This window comes from Triticum aestivum, chromosome 7A (assembly GCF_018294505.1).
Source record: "Triticum aestivum cultivar Chinese Spring chromosome 7A, IWGSC CS RefSeq v2.1, whole genome shotgun sequence".
Taxonomy (NCBI): Eukaryota; Viridiplantae; Streptophyta; class Magnoliopsida; order Poales; family Poaceae; genus Triticum; species Triticum aestivum.
Window position 1 is genome coordinate 136,064,687 of NC_057812.1, and position 14,987 is coordinate 136,079,673.

Sequence of the window (14,987 nt, forward strand, 5' to 3'; positions counted from 1 at the left end):
TGAGGTGTATTGCGACGCTTCACGTCGAGGACTTGGAGCAGTGCTTATGCAGGAAGGGAGAGTTGTTTCATACGCCTCAAGACAACTGAAGCCTCATGAGTTGAATTATGCCACACATGATTTGGAGTTAGCAGCCGTAGTGCATGCTTTGAAAACATGGAGACATTTTCTCATTGGAAACCATTGTGAGGTGTACACAGATCATAAGAGTTTGAAGTACATTTTCACACAGAAGGAGTTAAATCTCAGATAAAGGAGATGGTTGGAGCTTATCAAGGATTATGATATGAAACTGCATTATCACCCTGGAAAGGCTAATGTAGTAGCAGACGCATTAAGCCGCAAGAGCCATGTCAATACGTTAATGACGGGAGAAATACCAAGGGAGTTAGCCGAAAATCTTCGTGAACTGTGTTTGGAAATAGTTCCGAGAGGCTATGTAGCAGCATTGGAGATTCCGTCAACCTTGATGGATAAAATCAGGGAAGCTCAGAAAGCTGACAAAGAGATTGCCACTATAAAGGAGAAACTGAGCAAAGGAAAAGCTAAAGGATTTCGTGAGGATGAGCACGACACCTTATGGTTTGAAGACCGTGTTTATGTGACCAATGACCCGGAGATCAGGAAGTTGATTTTGCAAGAGGCACACAACTCACCGTATTCAATTCACCGAGGAAATACCAAGATGTATTTGGATTTGAGGGATATTTTCCGGTGGACCGGAATGAAGAAGGATATAGCGGAGTATGTAGCAGTTTGTGATGTATGTCAAAGAGTAAAGGCAGAGCATCAGAAGCCAGCAGGATTGTTACAACCATTGCCGATACCCGAATGGAAGTGGGATAAGCTAGGCATGGATTTTATCACGGGATTACCCAGGACTCGTTCATGCTATGACTCGATTTGGGTTGTAGTTGATCGATTGACGAAGGTATCTCATTTCATCCCAGTAAAGACCACTTATACCAGTGCTAAGTTGGCAAAGATATACATGACCAGGATCGTATGTTTGCATGGAGTTCTGAGGAGTATCGTATCAGATAGAGGAACCCAGTTTACCTCAAAGTTCTGGAAGCAGTTGCACGAAACTTTGGGTACCAGGCTAGAATTCAGTACAACTTTTCATCCACAGACAGATGGACAGACCGAGAGAGTCAATCAGATTTTGGAGGACATGCTGAGAGCTTGTGCACTAGATTATGGATCTAGTTGGGACGCTAATTTGCCATATGCAGAGTTTTCTTACAACAACAGTTACCAAACCAGTTTAAAGATGGCCCCTTTCGAAGCCTTGTACGGAAGGAGGTGCAGGACACCGTTGTCATGGGACGAAGTTGGAGACCGCCAGTTGTTTGGTCCTGACTTGATTAAAGAGTCTGAACAGAAGGTGAAGTTGATTCATGATAGGCTCAAGGTAGCCCAGTCTAGACAGAAGAGTTATGCGAATTCTAAACGCAAGGAGAAAGTTTACGAAGTCGGAGACAGAGCTTATCTTCGAGTATCTCCACTTCGGGGAACAAAGCATTTTGGAGTTAAAGGGAAGTTAGCGCCACGATTTGTAGGACCATATCGAGTTTTGGAGCGTATGGGAGAAGTGGCCTACAAGTTGGAATTGCCCGAAGGATTGTCAGGAGTACATGATGTGTTCCACGTTTCTCAGTTAAAGAAATGTCACGCGGAGATGGCTGACATACCGTTGAGAGACACAGTGCCATTGGAAACTATTCAGTTGGATAACGATTTGACCTACGAGGAGAAACCAGTTAAGATTCTCGAGTTTGCCAGCTGAGTTACTCGCAACAAGGTTATCAAGTTTTGGAAGGTTCAGTGGAGCCACCACACGGAGGATGAAGCCACCTGGGAGCGAGAGGAAGATTTGCTCAAGGACCACCCTCACCTATTTTCTAGCCAACCCGAATCTCGAGGGCGAGATTCATCTTAAGGGGGGTAGGTTTGTAACATCCCAAATTTCAATTTGGAATGTTATACATTAGATCATCATGCATATCATATTTTATTTTGCATTTTGGTTGATCCTAGAAATTCTACGCAACTCAATGACCCACGCAGAGAGTTGGGGATTTCGTTATTTTCATATTTGAGTTCTCTCAAATTTTGAGAATAGGATCATTTGATTTTATTTATTTTATCATCAATTATTTCTATTACAAAAACATGAGAGAGGGAATAAAATGACTTTCCAAAAATAAAGAAATATTGAGGATTTAATAAAAAATCAAATAAGATTTTATTTCGGAGTTTTTCAGTGTTTTATTTGAATTTAGGAAAAAAGTGCGTTTTTCAAATTGCATTTAGGGCCCAAATAAATGTTCACCTTGTGCGGCTTGATTTTAGAAGCCCGTAAAATTTATTTCGGAATTTTTGGAGTCTGTTTAGTATTTCTTTTTATTTTTCTTCCGAGCGGAAAAAAAACGAACCGACTTCGGGCCATACCCGAGCGGGACACCGCCTGGGGGCAGCCTTTAAATAGCGCCGCCCCGAGCCGCCCCAGCCCATCAGCCCCGCCTCGATCCGCGCGCGCCGCCGGAGCCGCCGACGATCCCGCCACCCAAGGTTCGTCGCGCCTCGTTTTTCGTGCCGAAAAAAGGGAAAAAAATTGGGCGTTCGTCGTTTTTCTTTTCTCGGATTAAATCCGCGATTTTTCTGATCGCGATTCCTGATCTGATTTTCGTTTTAGTTTAACTTTTCGCTCGTTTATCGGAATCAGGCGATTCAAGCGCCTAGGGATTCGTCTCTAAACCCTTTATCCGTTTAACCAACTTAAACAAGATTTTGCTACTGTAAAATTTTCCCTAGGTCCAGATTAGTAGAACGAAGTTGTTTTCTTTCGCAGTTTGATTTTCGTTGCTTCGTTCGATTTGATTCTTTTTGCCAACCGGAGTTCTTAAGTTGAACCTTCTGGTTAGATCTCTTATTTGAGTTTTACCTATGCATTAAATGAGTACTTATTGTATGCTTGTTTGTTTGTTTGCGATAGAATACCCGGAGTGCGCCGCCTGTTACTTCGAATCGTTAGGTTTCGCGGATCATCAGCAAGGCAAGTAACACTTTGATCATACCTTTTCTACTACCCAGTTTTATTGAATTAGATCAATCCTCACACATTGCATGATTAGGATCTAATTAAATTGTGGGATGGGAAGTAGATGAGGTAGTACCTATTACTTGTTTATTATCAAACCTTTGGGAGTTACTTCTACGTTTGCTTATTATGCCATGCTATGCTAGTAGACGTGGATTGGGTGAGTGAAATCCATGACAGATGTGAGATTGTTAATTAATGGTTTATCTAAGGTGGCAACTTAAACACACATCTGGGTGGATTGAGGCAGCTGGGTATTTCAGGACTTGCCTGTTTTCTTTTGGACTGCCACCCAGGCTCAAAGGGATCATGAGACTATTCATACTAGAAACTTCCGTGTGCAGCCACAAGCTATTATGGGCTCTAGCATAGTTGACTAAGTTGTGCGAACTCTTACAGTGGTAGACTAGCAGATGTAGGGGATGTAGGTGGTACGGTCTACCCGATTGTAAGGTGCTAGCGCTTCTGAAAGACTATGTCTCGGTTATCTGTCTTCTCAAACACCATGTAGTGCGAGAAACCAAACGGAGGCGATCGAGTCTTGTGGGGAAAAGTGCGCAAACCTCTGCAGCGTGTAATAAACTAATCATGGTTAGCCGTGTCCCTGGTTATGGACATCGTGAATCTCAACATGTTACTCTAAATTAATTTTGTTGGGTTATGTTTAATGATGATTTTTAATTGGGATTGAGAATGTTGTCAACCATTCTCAATGTTTAACAACCACCATGATAGTAATTAAATTTTATTCCTTTGGAGTAGGGAAAAATTGGCTTTGCGCAAAACTGTAACCATAGAGCTTTCCACCAGCCAAATATGCATATAGTATAGCTGTTTCATTCCATTACTCTCTATGTGTTACCTTGCCAGCATATTCCATGTGCTGACCCGTTTCGGGCTGCAACGTTAATGTTGCAGACTTTTCAGACGACGATTAAGGAGTTTTAGGTCGTGGTTCTATACTCAGTGATGCCGTTGGAGTTGATGGACTCACTTATCTTCCAAGCCTTCCGCTGTTATCGTTATCAGATGGCCTTAAGCCATATTTATTGTAATAAGTTCTCTTATGAGACACTCGATGTAATAAGTGTGTGATTGCTACTCTGCTATAAATCCTCCGAGTACTGTGTGGTGTCAGCATTACTGATCCAGGGATGACACCGGAGCACAGAGATCAGACTGTTTGATGTCTGGTCGCTACAAACTTTCAGGTGGTTTCATACCCTACAAGCAATTTCATCTTATGTTCTCCGTGATAGGAACTTTGGAGTGACTCGTTGTTGCACATTGAGGGATTGCCATATGATTTAATTATGTTATCATTGTTGAGAGAACTTGTACTAGTGAATGTATGAACCCTAGGCCTTGTTTTCAAGCATTGCAATACCGTTTTGCTCACTTTTACCACTTGCTACCTTGCTGTTTTTATATTTTAAGATTACAAAAACCTATATCTATCATCCATATTACACTTGTATCACCATCTCTTCGATGAACTAGTGCACCTATACAATTTACCATTGCATTGGGTGTGTTGGGGACACAAGAGACTCTTTGTTATTTGGTTGCAGGGTTGCTTGAGAGGGACCATCTTCATCCTATGCCTCCCATGGATTGATAAACCTTAGGTCATCCACTGGAGAGAAAATTGCTATTGTCCTACAAACCTCTGTGCTTGGAGGCCCAACTGTTGGGGAACGTAGCAGAAATTCAAAATTTTCTACGCATCACCAAGATCAATCTATGGAGTCATCTAGCAACGAGGGAGGAGTGGATCTACATACCCTTGTAGATCGCGCGCGGAAGCGTTCAAGAGAACGGGGTTGATGGAGTCGTACTCGTCGTGGTCCAAATCACCGATGATCCTAGCGCCGAACGGACGGCACCTCCGCGTTCAACACACATACGGAGCAGCGACGTCTCCTCCTTCTTGATCCAGCAAGGGGAAGGAGAGGTTGATGGAGATCCAGTAGCACACGACGGCGTGGTGGTGGAAGTAGCGGGATTCCAACAGGGCTTCGCCAAGCGCTGCGGGAGGAGGGAGATGTGTCATGGGAGGGAGAGGGAGGCGCTAGGGCTTAGGTATGGTTGCCCTCCCTTCCCCCCACTATATATAGGGCCAAGAGAGAGGGGGGGGGCAGCTTTTGGCCCTTCCTCCAAGGAAGGGTGCGGCCAGGGAGGAGTCCCTCCTCCCCAAGGCACCTAGGAGGTGCCTTCCCCCTTTAGGACTCTTCCTTTCCCTCTTCTCTTGGCGCATGGGCCTCTTGGGGCTGGTGCCCTTGGACCATATAGGCCAAAGCACACCCCCTACAGCCCATGTGGCCCCCGGGGCAGGTGGCCCAACCAGTGGACCCCCGGGACCCTTCCGGTGGTCCCGGTACAATATCGGTGACCCCGAAACTTGTCCCGATGGCCGAAATAGCACTTCCTATATATAATTCTTTACCTACGGACCATTACGGAACTCCTCGTGACATCCGGGATCTCATCCGGGACTCCGAGCAACTTTCGGGTTACCGCATACTAATATCTCTATAACCCTAGCGTCACCGAACCTTAAGTGTGTAGACCCTACGGGTTCGGGAGACATGCAGACATGACCGAGATGACTCTCCGGTCAATAACCAACAGCGGGATCTGGATAACCATGTTGGCTCCCACATGGTCCACGATGATCTCATCGGATGAACCACGATGTCAAGGACTTAATCAATCCCGTATACAATTCCCTTTGTCTAGTGGTACGATACTTGCCCGAGATCCGATCGTCGGTATCCCGATACCTTGTTCAATCTCGTTACCGGCAAGTCTCTTTACTCGTTTCGTAACACATCATCCCGTGATCAACTCCTTGATCACATTGTGCACATTATGATGATGTCCTACCAAGTGGGCCCAGAGATACCTCTCCGTTTACACGGAGTGACAAATACCAGTCTCGATTCGTGCCAACCCAACAGACACTTTCGGAGATACCTGTAGTGTACCTTTATAGCCACCCAGTTATGTTGTGACGTTTGGCACACCCAAAGCACTCCTACGGTATCCGGGAGTTGCACAATCTCATGGTCTAAGGAAATGATACTTGACATTAGAAAAGCTTTAGCATACGAACTACATGATCTTGTGCTAGGCTTAGGATTGGGTCTTTGTCCATCACATCATTCTCCTAATGATGTGATCCCGTTATCCATGACATCCAATGTCCATGGTCAGGAAACCGTAACCATCTATTGATCAACGAGCTAGTCAACTAGAGGCTTACTAGGGACATGGTGTTGTCTATGTATCCACACATGTATCTGAGTTTCCTATCAATACAATTCTAGCATGGATAATAAACAATTATCATGAACAAGGAAATATAATAATAACTAATTTATTATTGCCTCTAGGGCATATTTCCAACACCAACACGAGTCTACGAGAAGAAGGTTGCATAGTAGACATCACCACCATGCTCAAAAGTGCCTTCTTGAGAGTAAAACGAAGTTTGATTCCTTTCATATAAAGAGCATTGAATAGATGAGAAGTTTGATTCCTTGCATTTGTTTTGAGATATAAAGATGGTGATATTAGAGTCAAGCTAGTGAGTAATTGTGGATTGGTATAAATACTTGTGTTAAACTTTGTGATTCCCTAGCATGCACGTATGGTGAACCGTTATGTGATGAAGTCGGAGCATGATTTATTTTTTGATTGTCTTCCTTATGAGTGGCGGTCGGGGACGAGCGATGGTCTTTTCCTACCAATCTATCCCCCTAGGAGCATGCGTGTAGTACTTTGTTTCAATGGCTGATAACACACAAGTATAGGGGATCAATTGTAGAATTTCTCAATAAGTAAGAGTGTCGAACCCAACGAGGAACTAAAGGTAGAACAAATATTCCCTCAAGTTCTATCGACCACCGATACAAGTCTACACACGCTTAACATTCGGTTTACCTAGAACAAGTATGAAACTAGAAGTACTTTTTAGGTGTAAAGGGATAGGTTTGCAAGATAATAAAGAACACATAAATAGAAGATAGTGGATGCTTAGATAAAGAAACAACAAAGTTAGTTTTAGTAGAGAGCTTTTTGTCACAAGAAAGTTATTTGTCCCTAGGCAACCAATAACTAGACTGGTAATCATTATTGCAATTTTATATGAGAGAGAGGCATAAGCTAACATACTTTCTCTACTTGGATCATATACACTTATGATTGGAACTATAGTAAGCATTCGCAACTACTAAAGATCATTAAGGTAAAACCCAACCATAACATTAAAGTATCAAGTCTTCTTTACTCCCATACACAAACAACCTACTTACCCGGGTCTGTGTTTCTATCACTCACGCCACCCACCATAAGCAAATCATGAACATATTGCAAACCCTATAGCGGGGATCCCTCATGCTTGCGCGACATGGGGAGCACCATAGGATAGCATCAATAATAAAACATACAACTCAAACCAATCATGATCATCAATCAACCCATAGGACAAAACGGATCTATTCAAACATCATAGGATAGCCATACATCATTAGGAAATAATATATAACATTGAGCACCATGTTTAAGTAGAGATTACAACGGGGAGAAGAGGTGTTACACTGCTGCATAGAGGGGAGAGAGAGTTGGTGATGACGGCGGCGAAGTTGTTGGTGTAGATCGCCGTCATGATGATGGCCCCGGCGGCGTTTCGGCGCCACCGGGAGAGAGGGGGAGAGAGCCTCCCCCTCCTTCTTCTCCTTCCTTGACCTCCCCCTAGATGGGAGGAGGGTTCACCCTCTGGTCCTTGGCCTCCATGGCGGCAGAGGGGCGGGAACCCCTCCGAGTTTGGATCTCTCTTTGTTTCCTTCTATTTCTGCGACCCCTATTTATGGCCTTTCACCGTTTCTTAAATTCCTGGAGATCCGTAACTCCGATTGGGCTAAAATTTTAACACAATTTTTATCTGGATATTATCTTCTTTACATCCGAAGGACACCTCCAACCGACATTCGGGGTGCCACAAGCCCCTAGGCGCGCCCTACCCCCCAGGGAGTGCCCCTTTGGCTTGTGGGCCCATTGGGCACTGCCTTCCATTGATTCCACTTCCCAAAATTCACATATATTCCTAAAAAAATCTCCGTAAGTTTTTATCCCATTTGGACTTCGTTTGATATGGATTTTTGGCAAAAAAAAACGTGCAACAAACAGGAACTGGCACTGGGTACTGGATCAATATGTTAGTCCAAGAAAATCATATAAATTGTTGCCAAAGTATATAAAAGTTGTAAAACATTGGCATGAAACAATCAAAATTTATAGATACGATGGAGACGTATCAATGGCTAATAATTTTTTTCAATAAGTATGTGAGTTCTTTATGACTAATGTTGAGTCCATGGATTATACGCACTCTCACCCTTCCACCATTGGTAGCATCTCTAGTACCGCGCAACTTTTGCCGTTGCATCAAACCCACCATATACCCTTACTCAAAATAGCCACCATACCTACCTATTATGGCATTTCCATATCCATTCCAAGATATATTTCCATGCAACTTCCACCGTTCCGTTTATTAAGACACACACCATCATTGTCATATTGCTTTGCATGATCGTAATATAGCTAGCATGATGTTTTCATGCCTTGTCCGTTTTTTGATGTCATTTGCTATGCTAGATCATTGCACATCTCGATACACTGCCGAAGGCATTCATATAGAGTCATATCTTGTTCTAGTATCGAGTTGTAATTCTTGAGTTGTAAGTAAATAAAAGTGTGATGATCATCATTATTAGAGCATTGTCCCATGTGAGGAAAGGATGACAGAAGCTATGGTTCCCTCACAAGTTGGGACGAGTGTCCGGACTTTATAATAAATAAAAGAGGCCACAGAAGCCCAAATAAAAAATAAAAGAGGCCAAAGAAGCCCAAACAAAAAAATGAAAAAATGAGAGAAAAGAGGGAAGGGGCAATGTTATTATCCTTTTTCCACACTTATGCTTCAAAGTAGCACCATGATCTTCATAATAGAGAGTCTCCTATTTTGTCACTTTCATATACTAGTGAGAATTTTTCATTGTAGAAATTGGCTTGTATATTCCAATCACGGGCTTCCTCAAATTTCCCTAGTTCTTCATGAACAAGTGAGTTGGATGCACACCCACTTAGTATCTTTATGAGCTTTCATACACTTATAGCTCTAGTGCTTTCGTTGCATGGCAATCCCTACTCACTTGCATTGATATCAATTGATGGGAATCTCCATAGCCCATTAATTTGCCTGGTTGATGTGAGACTTTCTCATTCTTTTTGTCTTCTCCACAACCACCTTATTCTATTCCACCCATAGTGCTATATCCATGTCTCACACTCATGTATTGCATGAAAGTTGAAAAAGTTTGAGAACACCAAAAGTATGAAACAATTGCTTGGCTTGTCATCGGGGTTGTGCATGATGAAATACTTTGTGTGATGAAGATGGAGCATAGCCAGACTATATGATTTTCTGGGATAACTTTCTTTGGCCATGTTATTTTGAGAAGACATGATTGTTTTATTAGTATGTTTGAAGTATTATTGTTTTATGTCAATATTAAAATTTTGTTTTGAATCTTATGGACCTGAACATTCATGCCACAATAAAGAAGATTACATTGATAAATATATTAGGTAGCATTCCACATCAAAAGTTCTGTTTTTATCATTTACCTACTTGAGGACGAGCAAGAATTAAGCTTGGGGATGCTTGATGCGTCTCCAACGTATCCATAATTTTTTATTGTTACATGCTATTATATTATCTATTTTGGATGTTTTATATGCATTAATATGCTATTTTATATTATTTTTTGGACTAACCTATTAACCTAGAGCCCATTTCCAGTTTCTGTTTTTTCCCTTGTTTTTAAGTTTTACATAAAAGGAATATCAAACAAAGTCCAAACAGACTATAACTCTCCCGATGATTTTTCTTGGACCAGAAGACATCCAGAGGGCTTGGAGAGGGGGCCAGAAGGTTCCCGAGGAGGCCACAAGCCTGCCAGGCGCGCCCCAAGGGGGGCCCGCCCTAAGGGATTGTGGGCCCCTCGGAGGTCTTCCAACCCTAATCTTTGTAGTATAAATTCCAAATATTCCCAAACCATCAGAGGCATCCACCAAAATACTTTTCCGCCGTCGCAAGCCTTTGTTCCTGTGAGATCCCATCTTGGGGCCTTTTCCGGCACCCTGCTAGAGGGGGATTCGATCACAGAGGGCCTCTACATCAACCTTGCTGCCCTTCCGATGAAGCGTGAGTAGTTTACCACAGACCTACGGGTCCATAGCAAGTAGATAGATGGCTTCTTCTCTCTCTTTGATATTCAATACATTGCTCTCCTCGACGTTCTTGGAGATCTATCCGATGTAATATTCTTTTGCGGTGTGTTTGTCAAGATCCGATGAATTGTGGATTTATGATCAGTTTATCTATGAATATAATTTGAGTCTTCCCTAAACTCTTTTATGAATGATTAAGATGTCTTTGTATTTCTCTTTGAACCATCGGTTTGGTTTGGCCAACTAGATTGGTTTTTCGTGGAATGGTAGAGGTGCTTTGTTTTGGGTTCAATCTTGCGGTGTCCTCACCCAGTGACAGAAGGGGTAGTGAGGCACGTATTGTATTGTATCCATCAAGGAGAAGAAGATGGGGTTTATATCATATTGCTTGAGTTTATCCCTCTACATCATGTCATCTTACTTAAAGTGTTACTCCATTCTTATGAACTTAATACTCTAGATGCATGCTAGATAGCGATCGATGTGTGGATTAATAGTAGTAGATGCAGAATCTTTTCGGTCTACTTGACACGGACGTGATGCCTATATTCTTGAGCACTGCCTTAGATATCGTCATAATTACGCGCTTTTCTATCAATTGCTCGACAGTAATTTGTTTACCCATCGTATGCTATCTTCAAGAGAGAAGCCTCTAGTGAAACCTATGGCCCCCGGGTCTATTTTCCATCATTTATTTTTAGATCTATAAACCAAAAAACCCAAAAATACCTTGCTGCGCTTTATTTATATTTACTTTCGTTTGCCTTTTTATTTATCTTTTATACCTATCTCTATTAGATCTCAGTCTTGTTTGAGACCGTGAAGGGATTGACAACCCCTTTTTCGCGTTGAGTGCAAGTGTTCGTTAGTTTGTGCAGGTGCATAGATTGCACACTTGCTTGTGCCTCCTACTAGATTGATACCTTGGTTCTTAACTGAGGGAAATACTTATCTCTACTTTGTTGCATCACCCTTTCCTCTTTAAGGAAAAAATCAACGCAAGCTTAAGAAGTAGCACCTGTCCACTGCCATCACCCGTGGGCCCCCTGTGTGTCCTCGACGACCGCGCCCATGGGGGGGGGAGACGCCAGTCCGAAGCAGGGGAACCGGTCCGGTGCTACTTCTTGAGCTTGCGTTGATTTTTTCCTTGAAGAGAAAAGGGTGATGCAGCATAGTAGATAAGTATTTCCTTCAGTTAAGAACCAAGGTATCAATCTAGTAGGAGAAATGCGCAAGTCCCAAATAGATGCTCCTACAAAAACAATCAAACACTTGCACCCAACACGATAAATGGGTTGTCAATCCCTTCATGGTCACTTGCAAAGGTGAGATATGATAGAGATAAATAAAACTAAACAAATGATAAAATATTTTTGTTTTTTTTTGGTTTATGGATCTGAAAATAAAAGACTGCAAGAATAGTAAATCGGAAACTAATGTGATGGAAAATAGACCCGGGGGCATAGGTTTCACTAGAGGCTTGTCTCTTGAAGGCAAATAATACGGTGGGTGAACAAATTACTGTCGAGCAATTGATAGAAAAGTGCAAAGTTATGACGATATCCAAGGCAATGATTATGTAATATAGGCACCACGTCTGTGTCAAGTAGACCGACTCCTACCTGCATCTACTACTACTACCCCACACATCGACGAACTCCTGCCTGCATCTAGAGTATTAAGTTCATAAAGAAAAGAGTAACACCTTAAGTAAGATGGCATGATGTAGAGGAATAAACTCAAGCAATATGATAAAAAACCATCTTTTTATCCTCAATGGCAACAATTCAATATGTGTCTCGCTACCCCTACTTTGTCACTGGGTGAAATCACACAAGTTTGAACCCAAAGCCAAGCACCTCTCCCATTGCAAGAAAAACCAATCTAGTTGGCCAAACCAAACCAATAATTAAAAGAGAAATACAAAGATATCAAATCATGCATATAATAATTCAGAGAAGATTCAAATAATATTCATAGATAAGCTGATCATTAATCCACAATTCACCGGATCTCGACAAACACACCGCAAAAGAAGATTACATCGGATAGATCTCCAAGAACATCGAGGAGAACATGGTATTGAGAATCAAAGAGAGAGAATAAACCATCTAGCTACTAGCTATGGACCCATAGGTCTCTGGTAAACTACTCACGCTTCATCGGAAGGGCAATAGAGTTGATGTAGATGCCCTCCGTGATCAAATCCCCCTCCGGAAGGATGCCGGAAAAGGCCCCAAGATGGGATCTCACGGGAACAAAAGGTTGCGGCGGTGAAAAAGTGTTTTCGTGGATGCTTCTGAGGGTTTTGGAATATATGTGAATATATATAGGACGAAGATCTAGGTCAGGGAGTCATCGAGGGCCCACAAGGTAGGGGGCGCCCCCCTAGGGCGCGCCCTCCACCCTTGCTGCCGCCTCATGGCTCTTCTGACTTGCACTCCAAGTCCACTGGGTGTCTTTTTGTCCAAGAAAAATCATCGCGAAAGTTTTATTCCGTTTGGACTCCGTTTGATACTAGTTTTCTGCGAAGCTAAAAAACAAGGAAAAACGTAAACTGGCACTGGACTCTAGGTTAATAGGTTAGTCCCAAAAAAATATAAAATAGCATATTAATGCATATAAAACATCCAAAATAGATAATATAATAGCATGGAACAATAAAAAATTATAGATATGTTGGAGACATATCAAGCATCCCCAAGCTTAATTCCTGCTCGTCCTCGAGTAGGTAAATGATAAAAACATAATTTTTGACGTGGAATGCTACCTACCATATGTATCCATGTAATTTTGTTTATTGTGGCATGTTCAGATCCATAAGATTTAGAACAAAAGTTTAATATTGACATAAAAATGATAATACCTCAGGCATACAAATAAAGCAATCATGTCTTCTCAAAATAACATGGCCAAAGAAAGTTATCCCTACAAAATCATATAGTCTCGCGATGCTCCATCTTCATCACACAAAATATTCAAATCATGCACAACCCCGATGACAAGCCAAGCAATTGTTTCATGATTTTGATGTTCTCAAACCTTTTCAACTTTCACGCAATACATGATCGTGAGCCATGGACATAGCACTATAGGTGGAATAGAATATGGTGTTTGTGGAGAAGACAAAATGAAGGAGATAGTCTCACATCAACTAGGTGTATCAACGGGCTATGGAGATGCCCGTCAATAGATATCAACGTGAGTGAGTAGGGATTGCCATGCAACTGATGCACTAGAGCTATAAGGGTATTGAGGGAGTCCTGGATTAGGGGGTCTCCAGACAGCCGAACTATTAGACTATGAAGATACAAGATTGAAAACTTCATCTCGTGTCCGGATGGGACTTTTACTTGGCGTAGAAGGCAAGCTAGGCAATACGGATATGTATATCTCCTCCTTTGTAACCGACCTTGTGTAACCCTAGCCCCCTTCGGTGTCTATATAAACCGAAGGGTTATAGTCCATAGGACAACATACAATCATACCATGGGCTAGCTTCTAGGGTTTAGCCTCTCTGATCTCGTGGTAGATCAACTCTTGTACTACTCATATTATCAAGAACAATCAAGCAGGACGTAGGGTTTTACCTCCATCAAGAGGTCCCGAACCTGGGTAAACATCATGTCCCCTGCCTCCTGTTACCATCCGCCTTAGACGCACAGTTCGGGACCCCCTACCCAAGATCCGCCGATTTTGACACCGACATTGGTGCTTTCATTGAGAGTTCCACTGTGCCGTCACCGTAAGGAAGGATGCCTCGTCTCGTTGTTAAAAACAACATTACCGCCGGGGGAGCCCTGGCTATCGGCCAAACTCTCAGGCTAGGCAGTTTCATCATGACCACCCGTTCGGCTGCAGCACCGACGATGACTTCTCGGGTCATCGAAAACAGCCTCCACGTCGGCTCGGAATTTGCCGAGAAGATGGATCCAATGGAGCTGTCTTCCCTAAACGAGCTCTTGGATCGCACCGCCGCCTTGGGAGTCGCTACGGACTATGATCGGATTGGGCTTAAACCCGATCAAAGGGAGATTAACTCTCCAGCGGTCACCCATCATATTGCAGTGGTGGAGGAACAATGCGGCGATTCTTCCTCTATCTTGAGTACTAACTATGTCCGGATTCCTGAGCTCTCCGAGCCGGATACCCGTTTACGGGAGGACATCACCCAAGCCCTGAATCTAGAGTCAGGCAGCGGGCCAGACTTATCGGGCAACATCCCGGAATCCGAACTTCCAAGATTGGAAACTCCTCGGCCCCTGGGTTTCAGATCGGGTAAGGGTTCGGACTCAAATCCACCCACCCACCCAGACATAAACGATCTTTCCCATATCAGGCAAGAGCCCCATGAAAGAGTACATCATTATTGGGCCAGATTCCTCCTTGTGATGAACAAGGTTAAGGACTGTCGTGAGGAAGACACAGTCTCATTTTTCTGCAATAATTGCACGGACAAGGGAATCCTTAACGCCTTAAGTCGCCGTGACATATCACGCTTCGCTGACTTGGCGTCCATAGTACGAAAGTACTATGCGATGGAAAGCTCCTGGAAAACCGAAACGAAATTTTGGGATAATCCGGC